Genomic DNA, 13,227 nt, shown 5'->3' with positions numbered 1-13,227 from the left:
GATAAAAGTCTACACTTTTGAAAAACCCAAATTTGTATCACCTAAATTGTTTTCGACGGATGGCCCCATAGCTCAGCTGGTTAGAGCGTCGTGCTAATAACGCGAAGGTCGTGAGTTCGATCCTCTCTGGAGCCATATATGTTTTTTTTAAAGATTTGAGTGCTACAAGCTGCATTGGTGGTGCACACATCGGTTGTAATCGGTTCTTGGTTGCTGCATCCGCCTGCAGGTCTACCACGAATTTTAATTAAAAGTGCAACAAAATTTAATCAAACGTTGTTATGTGTGGTTGTGCTCGCAAGAGACCCCTGATCAGTTGATTTTTGCCTGTAAGCCCCCGGTGGTGCAGTTTTACGCCAATAACAACTTTTGCGAGGATAAACTGAAGGAACATGCGAGTAGCAGCAGTGAACGGGGCCCACTCTCACGTTCAAGGGGAAACTTTTAATTGAATTTTCTTCACTGTAAATTTTGCATTTTTTATTGTTGCTCTTGCTCATCTCTCTTCACTTTATTGGAAGCTGGGTCCGACTTAAAAGTACTCTTGGCTGTTAACTAACTGTGGCACTACTAATTAAAAATAGACGAAAATCCGGAGCTTGCTGGATTCATTTTTGTCGAATGATGATGTCTCGATGGAGAATTTCAAGAAGTTTCTTTCAAAAATGTTAGAATCTCGTTCCTTTCGAATGACTTCCGATGCTGGAAAGCTGAAGAGGTGGAACCGGATGCAGCTAAGCGCGTAAAATTTCCGATCGGCAGTCGTTGAATTATTCAGGTGCTTTCTCCGTTTCCTTCGGAACGTGTAACATACTTGCTGTCAGTCAGGGGCCGTTGGAAAATTCCAACCATTGGTCCTGGGGAGCATCGGAAGTAGACATTATTTGCGCCTGTTTGCACACTAATCGCTTACACGCTACGTGGAGGCATCATCGTCAGCTCAAGGGGCAGCAGCAGCAGCAATTAATAATTCAAAATCATAATTTCCGCTTCAGTGTTCATGGGAGATGAACGAATGAGGAGGTTGGATGCGAAGAGAGCTTCCAGTTGGATGACTTTGATACGGCATACGAGAGATCAACACATGTTCTGGAACGGTTTAAAAATCGCTAAGCCTTAATCTGGCAATGTGATGTTGACTTATCAAGATGAGGGCTCATTTCGCGGTTAATGCCTCCGTGTATTTTTCTTGATATGAATATTGAATGACGATGGATGGACAATAATAAATTTGTTGCAGATTCACCACTTAACGGCTGTGGTCATATATAGAATAGATCAAATTTTTATCAATACCAACCTGAATGTTGTCATCAAGTAAAACTGTGAATCAATTCTCATAGAATCGCAACACCGAAGGTCAGTCAAAAATCACCAATTCAATAGTAATGACTCCCCAGTCCATTCATCGCGCCATCTTTTGTTCAATTTGGCAGCAAAGCTGCAACAATTTAGGCGTAATAATCCTTCCCAGCAAAAAACCCAACCATCTCGCACACCGTTTATGAATACGAGTTTAGTTCTCCGAACTTCTCTTCCTGGAGTGCCCAAGCAGGGGGAGGAAAATCAATTTTGGAAATTACACACTTCTTGCCACTGTGATCCGTAGCGGCAAGGTGCAAAGAAGTGGCCAACCAATCCCTAATCGCTTCGCCATTCAGAGCGGACACGGTTTTAATCCGCATCGAGGCTGGAGTGCATCACAAGAGAAAAAAGAAGTCCTAAAAGATCCACTGTGACCATTGACAGATGTGCCAATTGGACCCCAATAGAGTGGCTTTTCCCAACTTTTTTTTTCTCCTCTAAGTGTGGGATGAAGGATGTGTTTTGTTTCTTTCCCGGAATCCTGCTGGAGGCTTCGAGAAGACACACAGATATAGACAGGGTAGGGAGTTTACGGCGTTTAATTAACTTTGAACAAAGAGAGCGGGCTCTTTCGTTGATTGCCCCGTACGAGGCGTCGCCGTTGGCGTTATGGTTTCCATTTTCGTCAAAAGGCGAAAAATAATAGCTCCACCGTGGGAGGGGGAGGGAGACGATTAGCGAAATGTGCGACAGTGTTTGTCCATTTGCATTTGAAGAAAGAAGCAAGGAGCGAATGATTATGACTTCTTAATACTTATTTGGTTTCCATGTTTTGGTGAATGTAAATAGGTGGAAAAGAAGCTTATCTCGTAATGGAAAACCGCTGAAATTAATGAGTGCTGCCCTAAGTGTTTTGGGTGTTGTAAAAAAGTGGCTCCAGAGAGGATCGAACTCACGACCTTCGCGTTATTAGCACGACGCTCTAACCAACTGAGCTATGGGGCCAACTGTTTGTGAGGTTTAAGCTATTTAAATTCATTAATATTTTTAACAATTCATAAATGCATCTTGCGGTTATGTGTTATGTCAAAATTTATATATCAAGACTCCGTGGCGCAACGGTAGCGCGTCTGACTCCAGATCAGAAGGTTGCGTGTTCAAATCACGTCGGGGTCACACACTCTGATATCTCTTTATTTTGAAATTTTTGAAAAACGCTTCTTTAACAAAAACTAAAATCTGCAGGCATCAGGCGCTTTTTAGAAATCTCGTTTTTCTAATCCATATCTGTTTCAAAATTTGCATACATTGTGTTATCGAAGAATAAAATTTTGGCTCCAGAGAGGATCGAACTCACGACCTTCGCGTTATTAGCACGACGCTCTAACCAACTGAGCTATGGGGCCAGCTGTTTCAACATTGTTGTTTCAATTCAGTGATTGTTCAACATTTTCAACGATGCAACATGCACACGTTTAAACTTATTTAAACTTTAAATCGTGAAAAACCTTCTTTTTAATAAGACTCCGTGGCGCAACGGTAGCGCGTCTGACTCCAGATCAGAAGGTTGCGTGTTCAAATCACGTCGGGGTCACAGATCTTAAACTGTTTTTTTGCTGTAATTATACCGACAAATAAAATAACAATTTCTACGCAGGCTCAGCTCTAAGTAGAAGATTCAGGGCAGTTCGTCGTTGTTGCATAGAAGCAAAAATTGCATACAAACAACTTTGGAGAAAAACCATTCGGCGGTTTTGAAACATTTTTGAAAAATTCAAAATGCACGTGTTTCTGGGGACCTCAAACTCCGTGCTTCCCCTTGAGTTGTGCCTGCGCAGCCAGTTTTGTCTATTTTCGTAGGTCAGTGTTATCATTTTGATTAATCGTTAAATTGAAAAAATGTGCTGCTCGATAATTTTATTTTGGAACTTTAGAATGCACACTTCCCCGTTCGAGCATTTTTCTACTTTGTATTGCTGTATAATTTGTACGACTCGAAGTGGGTACTTCATTTGATTTAATTTTTCCAGTAAATAACGCGTTTTTCATTCGTAAAATCCACCAATATTTGCATTGCACCTTCCTCTCATAATTTGCATACATTGTTGTTAGTTAAATAAAAACGTTACTTAATCCACCGGAAGGTGGTTGCTGCCTTCCTCCTAAAAGCCTTGCAACCACACACTACGAAAGCTTTGGCTAACGCCTACTTAGTAAAGACACTATACATCTGAGTGCTGCCATCTAGGTATGATAAATTTAATGAACCATTTGAAAGCACTGCAGTGTTTGTGTGCGTGCACTGAGCGTAAAGTTCCGACAGCTATCCGCCGGAACTTTCAAATTATGTAAATAATGACCCTTTTTAGTATCAACCAAAACAGTTTTTCGAACATATCTTTTAAAGTACTGCACCAAGCCGGATGAAATTTAAAAAAGACTTAAAGAACCTGAAGGCAAATCCAAAAACATAGATCCGGACAAAATCGGTCGAGCCAGTTCCGAGAAAAGTGAGTGAGAAAAAAAATTCTACGTCCATCCACACGCACAGACATTTGCTCAGAATTTGATTCTGAGTCGATATGTATACGTAAAGGTATATCTGGGAGGCTTATTTAAAAGTTCAATTTTTGAGTGATTTTATAGCCTTGCCTCAGTGAGGTGAGGAAGGCAAAACTGTGGCTCCAGAGAGGATCGAACTCACGACCTTCGCGTTATTAGCACGACGCTCTAACCAACTGAGCTATGGGGCCATTTGTATGGCTGGTGATCAGCGATGCATCCAGCGATTATTGATGAATCTCAAACTTCAAATTTAATATGGTTCTTTTAAAATAAATGTTTGTTGTCTTTTTTATCGGTTCATTTTTCATATCGTAATGATTTGTAGTAAATAAAAACAATCTTATTAAAAATCAGAAATAGATTATGAGATATTAACAATAAATACAAGATTACACCCAAAGGAAAAATATATCTCAAAATCTGCAACATTGGATTTGCTGCAGAAAATGTCACATTTTATTACATTTTTTGCAGCAAGCCCGTAGATCATTTTTGCCCGCGTGTAAAAATTTCTGCGATCTGCAGTTCTCACCAACACATATAATTCTGGCCCGTCCCCGAGCAACACTCCAAAGAGAAGCATATGTTGGTGCTCTTTCACTCACTTTTCATCAAGCGTCCATGGCGTGGTGTTAGCGTGTCGGATCAATAACCATGAAGTTGGTGGTTCAATCCTCGTTCTGCTAAGTTTTTTTTGTGAAATACAACCAAAAAGCCGTCGGTAATGTCGACAATTGTCGGTAACGGGCATAAATGTCATACTCCTATATTGCAAAAAATGCATGAGGACAGACTTCATGCAGATTCTGATATACTTCCATGCCGCCATGCATCACAATCATGCGACTGACAGTTGGGTGTATTACTAATTACTACGCACCACGCGTCTCCTCTGTCTTGCTCTTTCATTCGAGCAAACCTTTTTACGCTTCTCCTACTTTCCACCAGGAGCGCTGTTACCAACAAAAGATATATCAACCCGTGAGAGAGTTCTCCCAACAAAACGAAACAAAAAGTGAGAGCGCACCACGTGCTCATTTTCCAGCCGAGACACCTCTGTCGAGCAGTAGCTGCTCGAACGGAGGAGGGTTGCTTTTCCACCGCGGCTGACGTCACACGGCACTACCACAGTTTTCGATTTTCCCGTATTCGTGCAGGGAACGTGATCAAAACAACAACACTTCTTGCTCGACTGCGAGTTAGTGTGCGTGTGTGCAAACAAATTCCTCCAACGGGGGTTGTTTGTAGAGGGTGTATGCGTGTCACACAGTAGGATTTAGTGAGGGTGCAAGGAACGCGAGTTTCCTGTCAAAAAGTTCCCAAAAGTGTCGAATACTAGGCTTTTTGTGTAGTTTGTGAGGTAGTAACCTGCGGTAGACGACGTTTCTAGCGGTCGGTTAAGGTGGAACAGGAAAGGTTTGAGGATATCGCTGAACCGGAAGCTGATTTCGGGCTAGTCAAGTAGGCTTCGAGGGGTTGTGACGAGCCTTGCCTGGTTGGTTGACATTGAAAGTTGTCTAAACGCTTTCTAATCTTCCTTAGCGATTGATTCCATGCGGAAAGGAGTGTATAAAGTTTGCAATTGTTTGGAAATCTGTTTAAAAACATTGTAGATTAGACGTCGAGGGTGGAAAATCATCTCCCACCGCATCCTTACGGCAGTGTGTTTTTCTTTTTGTGAGTCTGAATAGTTTCTGCAGCTGTGTTAGTGCCATCCGCCTAATTAGACACGTCTGTAGTTGTGTGCGTGACTTTCCATCGTAGCAGTCCTGTGAGCTGTCAATCAACAGGATAGTGAAGAGCAGTTTTTCCAGGAGATCCCAGCTAGTCGTGTTTTTTTGTTATCCATAAGGCTACCGTCACCATATTGTCGGTTGTAAACAAAAACAATTCTCCGGTGGTTCAAACGCGCTTTTTGACGTCATTGTGTTCATAGTAGAACAATTCGAACATAAGAGAGAGCGCGCGCGTACGAGTGTTGGTAAGACTCATTAATCGGATCGGCCCCCAAAATCAATCAGCCACTTGTTGGGTTGAATTTTTGCAGCCCCGTTTTTCCTCCTCATTCCAACGATTTTTTCCCTCGGTGTGCAAAAGGAAAGCAAAAGAAAACTGCGAGCCAGTTGACAGCCTATCACTCACCTGTCACGCTCACATTGAAACGGAGGAAAAAACAACAAAAAAAGACACTATCCTTGCAAGAAAAGCCTGCTGGGATCATCGTAGTGTGCGCTGGTATTCGTGCAGTTGAGGAGGCCTGCCGTTTTTGACACAAGCAACAAGCGGCGACTATTTTCCAGCGCCTACTAACACCACCCCCGCGCATTTCTTCCCGTTTCACCCGTTCGAGAAAAATTACCCTACAGAAAGTGTGTGTTTCCAAGTCCGTGGTCCAGTTTGACAGTTGTTTAGCAGTTAGAACAAAGCAGACGTACACCTAAAGGCCACTCTAAGGCTACTAAGCCAAAAAGAAGTGAAGACAGCTCGAAAATCTCCGAGATATCCCCGCAATCCAGCAAATAAAACCTTTTTGCAAAACTTGCTGTAATTTCCCGCGTGTCTGTGTTGGTGCGAAAGTGAATTGTTTTCCTTCCGGTGTGTGTAAGTGACGCTGCCGAAGCAACAAGAAGTGAAAGCGTGTCGCGCGAACAGAGACGCAACAATTTTCTTCCTTTTTTCCTCGGTGGTGTGTGGAAATTGTTCGAAACAAAAGGACTCGCAACAAAGGAGAGGAGGCAGCTTTTCGCGATAATCAACCGCGTGCTTGCGTTTGTGTTGGTGAGTTTAAAGGGTTATTAATTTTGCATGCGAAATTCCGGCAAGCCAGGTGAAAATTTCCCATCAATAATTGACGAGGGGAGCCCTCGAATGACAGTTCCGCAGAGCTCCGAAAAACGATCAGACAAAACCTGGAACCGCGCGCATCTGTGTTGGTGTGGAAACAATTTTCCTTTTCATCGCCAGCATCACGATGCGCCTGTGTATTGGTGATGATTCACGTTTTTTGTTGTTGTTGCAAATGTTCACGAGATAAAATCGACAAACTAGGAAGGGGTTGCTGTTTCCCTTTTCCTGACGACCGTCCTGGCTCGACCCCCGTCGAGGCTCCGATGTGGTATTGGTGGACTTTTTGTGTTGTGACTCTCTGATCTCTGACGGGGGTGGCTTAGCACTTTGTTGGTGTTGTGTTTTTGTTTGCACAAAGCTTTCACTTGCTGGCTGGCTGGCTGACTAGCCTGGGCTGTCAGGCGCCAAGAATTTGCTAGGGATACGCTGGGTTATTATAGGTTAGATTAAAGGAAAATCTAAATTTGAAGCTGCAAATTTTTTAAAGTAAATCGTCCAGTGATTGATTAGCATCTGACTAACACATTTTCCTTGATTGTCAAAAGTTGTCTTAAGATTTTAGATGAACCAACCAAACGGAACTACGCAGTCTCTTCTTACAAATTGAGTTGTTACCATGTATTTTAGATTAATATTCTATACATGCAAATTACTCGCATAGGCATTTGAAGGGTGTTAGCTCTGTCGAGCTTCGGTGACCCATTTCTACGTAGGCTAGCCGTATGCGAGGTACCTCAGCTTGAACCGACAAGCCCCGCCCTAAAGAACGTTTGCATCAATCGGATTCAAACGTTATTTAGAACTTACGATTTCTTATCCGTGGACAAGAAATCAACGCGTATTTAGTGAGCAGTTTTTTTTTTAAATTTATTTGTTTGTTTTGGAAGGATCTCACCAAATTCCAGCTAAAATCCTGATGATCATAGTGACAGACCCAACGACCTGCTGTCGTGTTGTCTCGCTCGCTGTTGTGTCACTAGATCACTGTCGTATGCAACTGCACTAAAACAGTTGACCTTCAACAGTTTGCGTCAAAGCATACGTTTTGAAAGTTTTCCCAATAGAATAATGTTGCACTCCAAAACTGCAACTTTTTAAATCTTCTTGTCCCAACTTTCTTCGACTCTTCACACACTTATATTAGCACTAGATCTGCATCTCTCAAAGGTAAATTAATCATAAAATTAATTTTCACTACTATTACTCTTGAATAGTCTTGAATGTGTACCGTTTTAATATAACGGAACTTTTAATCAAATTCTAATTTTCACACAGGCTCGTACAGCTATTTCTCTCAGATTTTATGTATTTTTCGAGTAATCTGATACAATATACTTTTAGACATACTCTGTAACCAAGATACAATCGAAACTGCTTTAATCTGAAAAACAGCTCTAATGAGCTCGACTTAGCTTAATTTGTGCAAAAATCAGGAATTAGATTTCATCTGGAGGAAACCGGTAAAACTTGGGAAATCGATTGACAGATCGGAAAAATATTAAGTTAAGCAAACATCAAACAAGTTATATCAAACAAATACATTATTTTGTTTTCTTTACAAGTGTTCAATAGTTGAGAAAAAGGCATCGATCCAAACATTTACCAAAAATCAATTTTTCAACCAATGTTTGTAATGTAACTTTTCGTAACTATTGTGAACTGGAGTGACATTGATAGGTGTTCAATTTTTTTTTGTGATTAGGCGATCAACAATTATCACAATAACATTGCCAAACATCATTGATTTTTTCTTTAATATGTATAAAAGCTATTTTTTAATAATATTAAACAAAAACTCAAAAATTACTGAAAAGATGTTTTGAACAGGTAAAAATTTTGGCCACGCGTCGCCTCTGTTTTAAAACGACCTATCCGTAATGGGTTTCCTATGCAGATAGGACCTTTTGAAAATGTAATCTAGAAATATTATTTATAACAAGTTTGATCTGCTTTCATGAAGCGTTTTTGACTATTTCAAAGTAATAAATAGCTCAAATAAAAGTTATCTAGCCACTCTTGGACGTTTAATGCGGCTCGTGTATTGCTTAAATTTAGGATTTTTTTCTAAAATAAAGAAACAAACCAGATATTGCGGTTCTTACAAAAATATAATACAAATATCACACGTAATTTTAGAATGATTTTTTTTTGTTTTGAGTGAAAACAAAATAAATAAATAAATAAATAATGTTCTGTTTGGTATATTGCAGATTTGAAAAAAAATCATCAAATTGACCTATAAAATTACATGTCTCTCAATTTTGAAAGTTGAGTACCGAGAAATGGCAGTGATTTTAAAACTATTTTTAACTTTTTTAATGTTCTGAAAAAATGATGTTTATCTTTTAGTTGGTTTTTAATAAGGTAAAATCATGTTAAATTGGACGTGGAAAAGCTATGTTTTTCATATGAAGAAATATTTATAAAGTTACCCAGCAATAAATGTCTAAACTCCTATTATAATACATATTCGTCCCTCTCTTTTACTTCAAAACCCTTATTTTGCAAAAAAAAAAAAAAAACAAATTCCACTCAAAATCAGTGTTCAGCAAACTTGTTACTCTTCCGTTTGACTCGAAAGAGGATGTTGCTTTCTTTCGCTTGAACCCAACGAAGTACGCATCCTGCCCTTATTCAAACTTTCGACATGATGCATAATTAATGCAATCTTGCTTGGAAGTCGCTTCCCTTTTATTTTCACGCAAGACCACCCTAACCAAACTCCATCATTTTTAACGGAGAACAAGCGCATGCAAACGCGCAGTTACACGTGGTACACATACCTCTGCTCTGCTGCCAAAGCGAGATTTATTAAGGTGAAATTGTAGGACCGGGTTTTTTTTCGGTTTGAGCAAACCAAGCAAGAAAAATAAGAAAATTTGGCCGTATGAGGGGTTTGCTGGAATTTTGAAAAAATAATGAGCGCTGCAAAGTTTGTCGAGACTTGCTTCAAATTTGTTGAAAGCTTGAACACTAACGCACATGTTCGCTCCAGAGGGAGGGAGTTCCTTACCGCGTCCAAATGTGTGCACGTGCGATATCTAGCCTTACAAACTAGTGCGCGCGTGAAATCGTCTCTAGTTAAAACAAGCTAACAAGCTAAGGGTAAGTTTTTAAATGCCGAGTGGAACAAAAACACGAAAAAGATAAACAAGCTGACAGGCACGTTCGTGGCCGGCTTATAAGAGTGAGCTCACTTGCGCCACCGTGCGGTGAATTTGTGTGCCTTTAAATTGGCAATTGTTTGTGACCAATTGTACAAGATAGTTTTTTGATGCGGCGGGTAATTTGGCGTAAAATCGAGCGCGTTGACATCGGTTGACATTTCAGCACGCATCGTGTCAACTCTTGCTACTAAAGGGTTAGCTCCAAATTGATTTCTTATCACAATTTCAGTGACAACCGCACTTCGGGAACCTAGAAAACTCCAACCCTATCAGTTTTATTGATTAGATTTCGGTGTCAAAGTGACACTTGCCTTACCTCACCCTGCATAATTCATCGATCCATTTTTTGCATCCACATAACACGTGGACTTTTTTTCACCCCCTTTGTTGAGGACAAATTTTCATACAAACGCCTTTCCCTTTTTACTCCTGAATTGTTACCGTGGTTTGGGAATGGCCCCGAGTGATTTAAGGTATTTACTAACACAGGAAAAAAATGTGAATCTTTTTCAAGAAATTGTTTACAACATTGTGCAAAATGTATCTTTCTAAAACCAAAAAAAAAACACAGAGAACGTCTTACATTTCTGCAAAAAACAGGAAAGGTTTTGTTTTGTTTGAAAAATATTGTATAGCCCATGAATAATTTTGTAATATCTTGTCAAATTTTCAAGTCAGTTGTGCTCAATTCTTTTTGATCACTTTACTTAACAGGTTCTATTTTATTCTATTTGGGAATGAAAAGACTATTTAAGCAATTACAAATCCTAATATCCCGTAGGAATCTCTATAACTTTTTATGAAAATTGAGAAAATACGTAGATAAAAATAGATTTCTATTGAAGTAAAAAATAAATAAAAAATATCAAAGCAGTTTTCGTTTAAATTTTGCATTTGTTTTTTTTTTCAATTTCGAAAAATAATGAAATTGTTAAACTGACAAAGTAATTTCAAAAAATCTTGGATTAATGAGCATGAGCATGAGCATGAGCATGAGCATGAGCATGAGCATGAGCATGAGCATGAGCATGGTTGACTGCCAATGAGCTGCTACTCCGTTATTAACAGATCAGTTGAAGTTAAACAAGGAATCAAAAATTATCAGTGGGAGCCAACCATCCGTTCACTGTTTAACCTCTGAAGATCCCTACTTTATTAGTCAATACCGGCGCCCTCCCAAGAAGCCTGCAGTTCAACGAAAGGAAGGAATGTTAGTCCGATAGTTGAAGTTGCAGACTCATCAAGCACACAGTTTTTCGCTATATACTTGTTGATACCGCTTGAGACCGTTGAATCCACAGCATCTCCTTCAAGCATCACGTGATTATTATTTTTTTGGGTTAGTAGGATAAGGTATTGGCTTTTCGATGCCTCCCGAGCTACGATGCTATGGGGAGGACTTTCATAACAGACCCGTCGGCGAGCCTTCCGAGCAACGATGCTATGGGAAGGTCTTTTGGTTAACACACAAAGTCACTCACACACAATTATTTCACTCCACTATTAATTAATCCAAAATGTCAGTGCGTCTTTCGATCATTATATAGAAATGGCTTTTTCACCATTAAAAATAAAACCTTATTCAAAACATTATACACAATTTACCTGACGCCGTGCCTTCCGATCAACAATGATATAGGAAGAGCATTTAAAATCACAAAACAATTAATTAAGATTTCAAAAAAAAATCACCAAAAAAATCACAAAAAACACCAATTACTCAACGAAAATTACGCTCAAGACACAAATAATTCAGTAAGTCATGCTATTATTCGATCAGCACAATCACTCACCCCTAACGAACAGCGACACAAGAGCACACAAAAAAATTAACCTGCATAATCACGATTTCGCGTCCCCACTTCCAGCGCACCAATGGTGCTATTTTTCGACTACCACAATCACTCATTCCATACGAATCACAGCGACACAAAAGAAATGAAAATGAGCATGCAAAAACAAGACAACGCGTCCCCGTGGTCAGCGCATTTATCTCAAGAAATCTTGGATTAGTGTTTCTAAAAAGCTGCTCTACTGTTTGTTGTACTTGGTTATAGAAAACTTCATGGAACACTCCAGATTATCCAGCATCATTCAAACACGACCGCTTATTAGGCTTTGAATGGGTGTATTTCTCCTAATTCATATTTTCTAACCTTTTTCTCAAAATGAGATTCTTTTGAAACTGTTTTTTCGTTAAAAAATAAATAAAAAGGGCATGAACGATTTGTCTGTTGAAAATCCACAATAATAAACGCTTCGATATTATACATTTTTTAGAAAAGGATTGTTTTTTTTAATAAATGGAACATACAACGCACATACAATATTAAAAAAATTAAATCAAGATTAACATTTAAAAACGGCGTAATATTGAATGTTTAGGCCTTTTTAAATGTCAGTCTTGACTTAATTTTTTTAAATATTTTTTTCGAAAAGGTCGAAATTTCACACATGTTTCATATTTTAACATTTAAAATCGGACCATTAGTTGCTGAGATATCGACATTAGAAAAGGGTGAGTTGTTTGGGTGAGTTAGAAAACATCAATTTTCTTGTTTTTAAGCACTTGCATGCCAATATCTCAGCAACTATGGGTCATATCAACAAAGTTATAGAGAATTTTCTCAGCTTTTCAAAAATATTTATTTTTTGGAGTTGGGCAAACATGTGCACTAATTAAAAAAAATTAAAAACTTCGAATATTTTCAAAAAAGTTACCTAAAAGTTTCACTAAAGTACTTTCTGATAGCAAATTTGATTTTGCATCGAAAAATGAAGTTGAAAAATTTAAGAGACCAATATTTCGATTTTTTGAAAAAACAGTATTGATTAAAACATTCATAACTCGGTCAAAGATTTTTGCACAACCTGGAAATTTTTGATAAGTTAGCATTTTATGTCCTCTAAAACACTGCAAAAAAAAAAAAAAAAAGTGTTTTTTTGCAATTTTTACCATGTATCATTTTTTTTTCAGTGTATAAAAAAAGTTCAAAAAATTATATATATTATTATATTATTATTATTATTATTATTATTTTTTTCGAATTTTCCGAAAGAGTGATCGAAGTTGGCTTTGCTGGTGTACGGGTGTTTGAAAATTTGCTCCGGGTGATTTTTATCGTCTTCCGTCATATCGCGAATTTTAATATTTGAAGAGTTTTAACGGTACCGGTTTCCGGATTCCGGTTGGATTCCGGTTTGTTTTTTTGTTTTTTTGTGTGGTCAAGTTGGAGCTTCTAGTTTTTAAGTGAATAAGAGGAAGAAATTTACTTTGCCGAAGGAAAAAGGGGTTGAAGGGCTCCGGCTCCGGCCAGGCTCCGGAGGTTAGAGGTGGAAGGAG

The 13,227-nt window shown here is 38.9% G+C and overlaps 6 non-coding genes across 6 annotated transcripts; 3 read left to right on the top strand and 3 right to left on the bottom strand.

Moving 5' to 3' along the window:
* Nucleotides 1-61: 61 nt before the first annotated feature.
* Trnai-aau lies at nt 62-135 on the top strand. The gene has a single exon. It is a non-coding gene; the product is annotated as a tRNA-Ile (tRNA).
* A 2,101-nt stretch (nt 136-2,236) lies between these two features.
* On the bottom strand, nt 2,237-2,310 carry Trnai-aau. The gene has a single exon. It is a non-coding gene; the product is annotated as a tRNA-Ile (tRNA).
* A 99-nt stretch (nt 2,311-2,409) lies between these two features.
* Nucleotides 2,410-2,481, top strand: Trnaw-cca. Its single transcript has one exon. It is a non-coding gene; the product is annotated as a tRNA-Trp (tRNA).
* Nucleotides 2,482-2,637: 156 nt separating this feature from the next.
* Trnai-aau lies at nt 2,638-2,711 on the bottom strand. The gene has a single exon. It is a non-coding gene; the product is annotated as a tRNA-Ile (tRNA).
* Nucleotides 2,712-2,827: 116 nt separating this feature from the next.
* Nucleotides 2,828-2,899, top strand: Trnaw-cca. The gene has a single exon. It is a non-coding gene; the product is annotated as a tRNA-Trp (tRNA).
* Nucleotides 2,900-3,984: 1,085 nt separating this feature from the next.
* Trnai-aau lies at nt 3,985-4,058 on the bottom strand. The gene has a single exon. It is a non-coding gene; the product is annotated as a tRNA-Ile (tRNA).
* Between the last annotated feature and the right edge of the window lie 9,169 nt (nt 4,059-13,227).

Source organism: Culex quinquefasciatus, chromosome 1, assembly GCF_015732765.1.
Source record: "Culex quinquefasciatus strain JHB chromosome 1, VPISU_Cqui_1.0_pri_paternal, whole genome shotgun sequence".
Taxonomy (NCBI): domain Eukaryota; kingdom Metazoa; phylum Arthropoda; class Insecta; order Diptera; family Culicidae; genus Culex; species Culex quinquefasciatus.
Note: the sequence above shows the minus strand (reverse complement) of the source record. Positions and strands in the feature narration are given on the sequence as shown.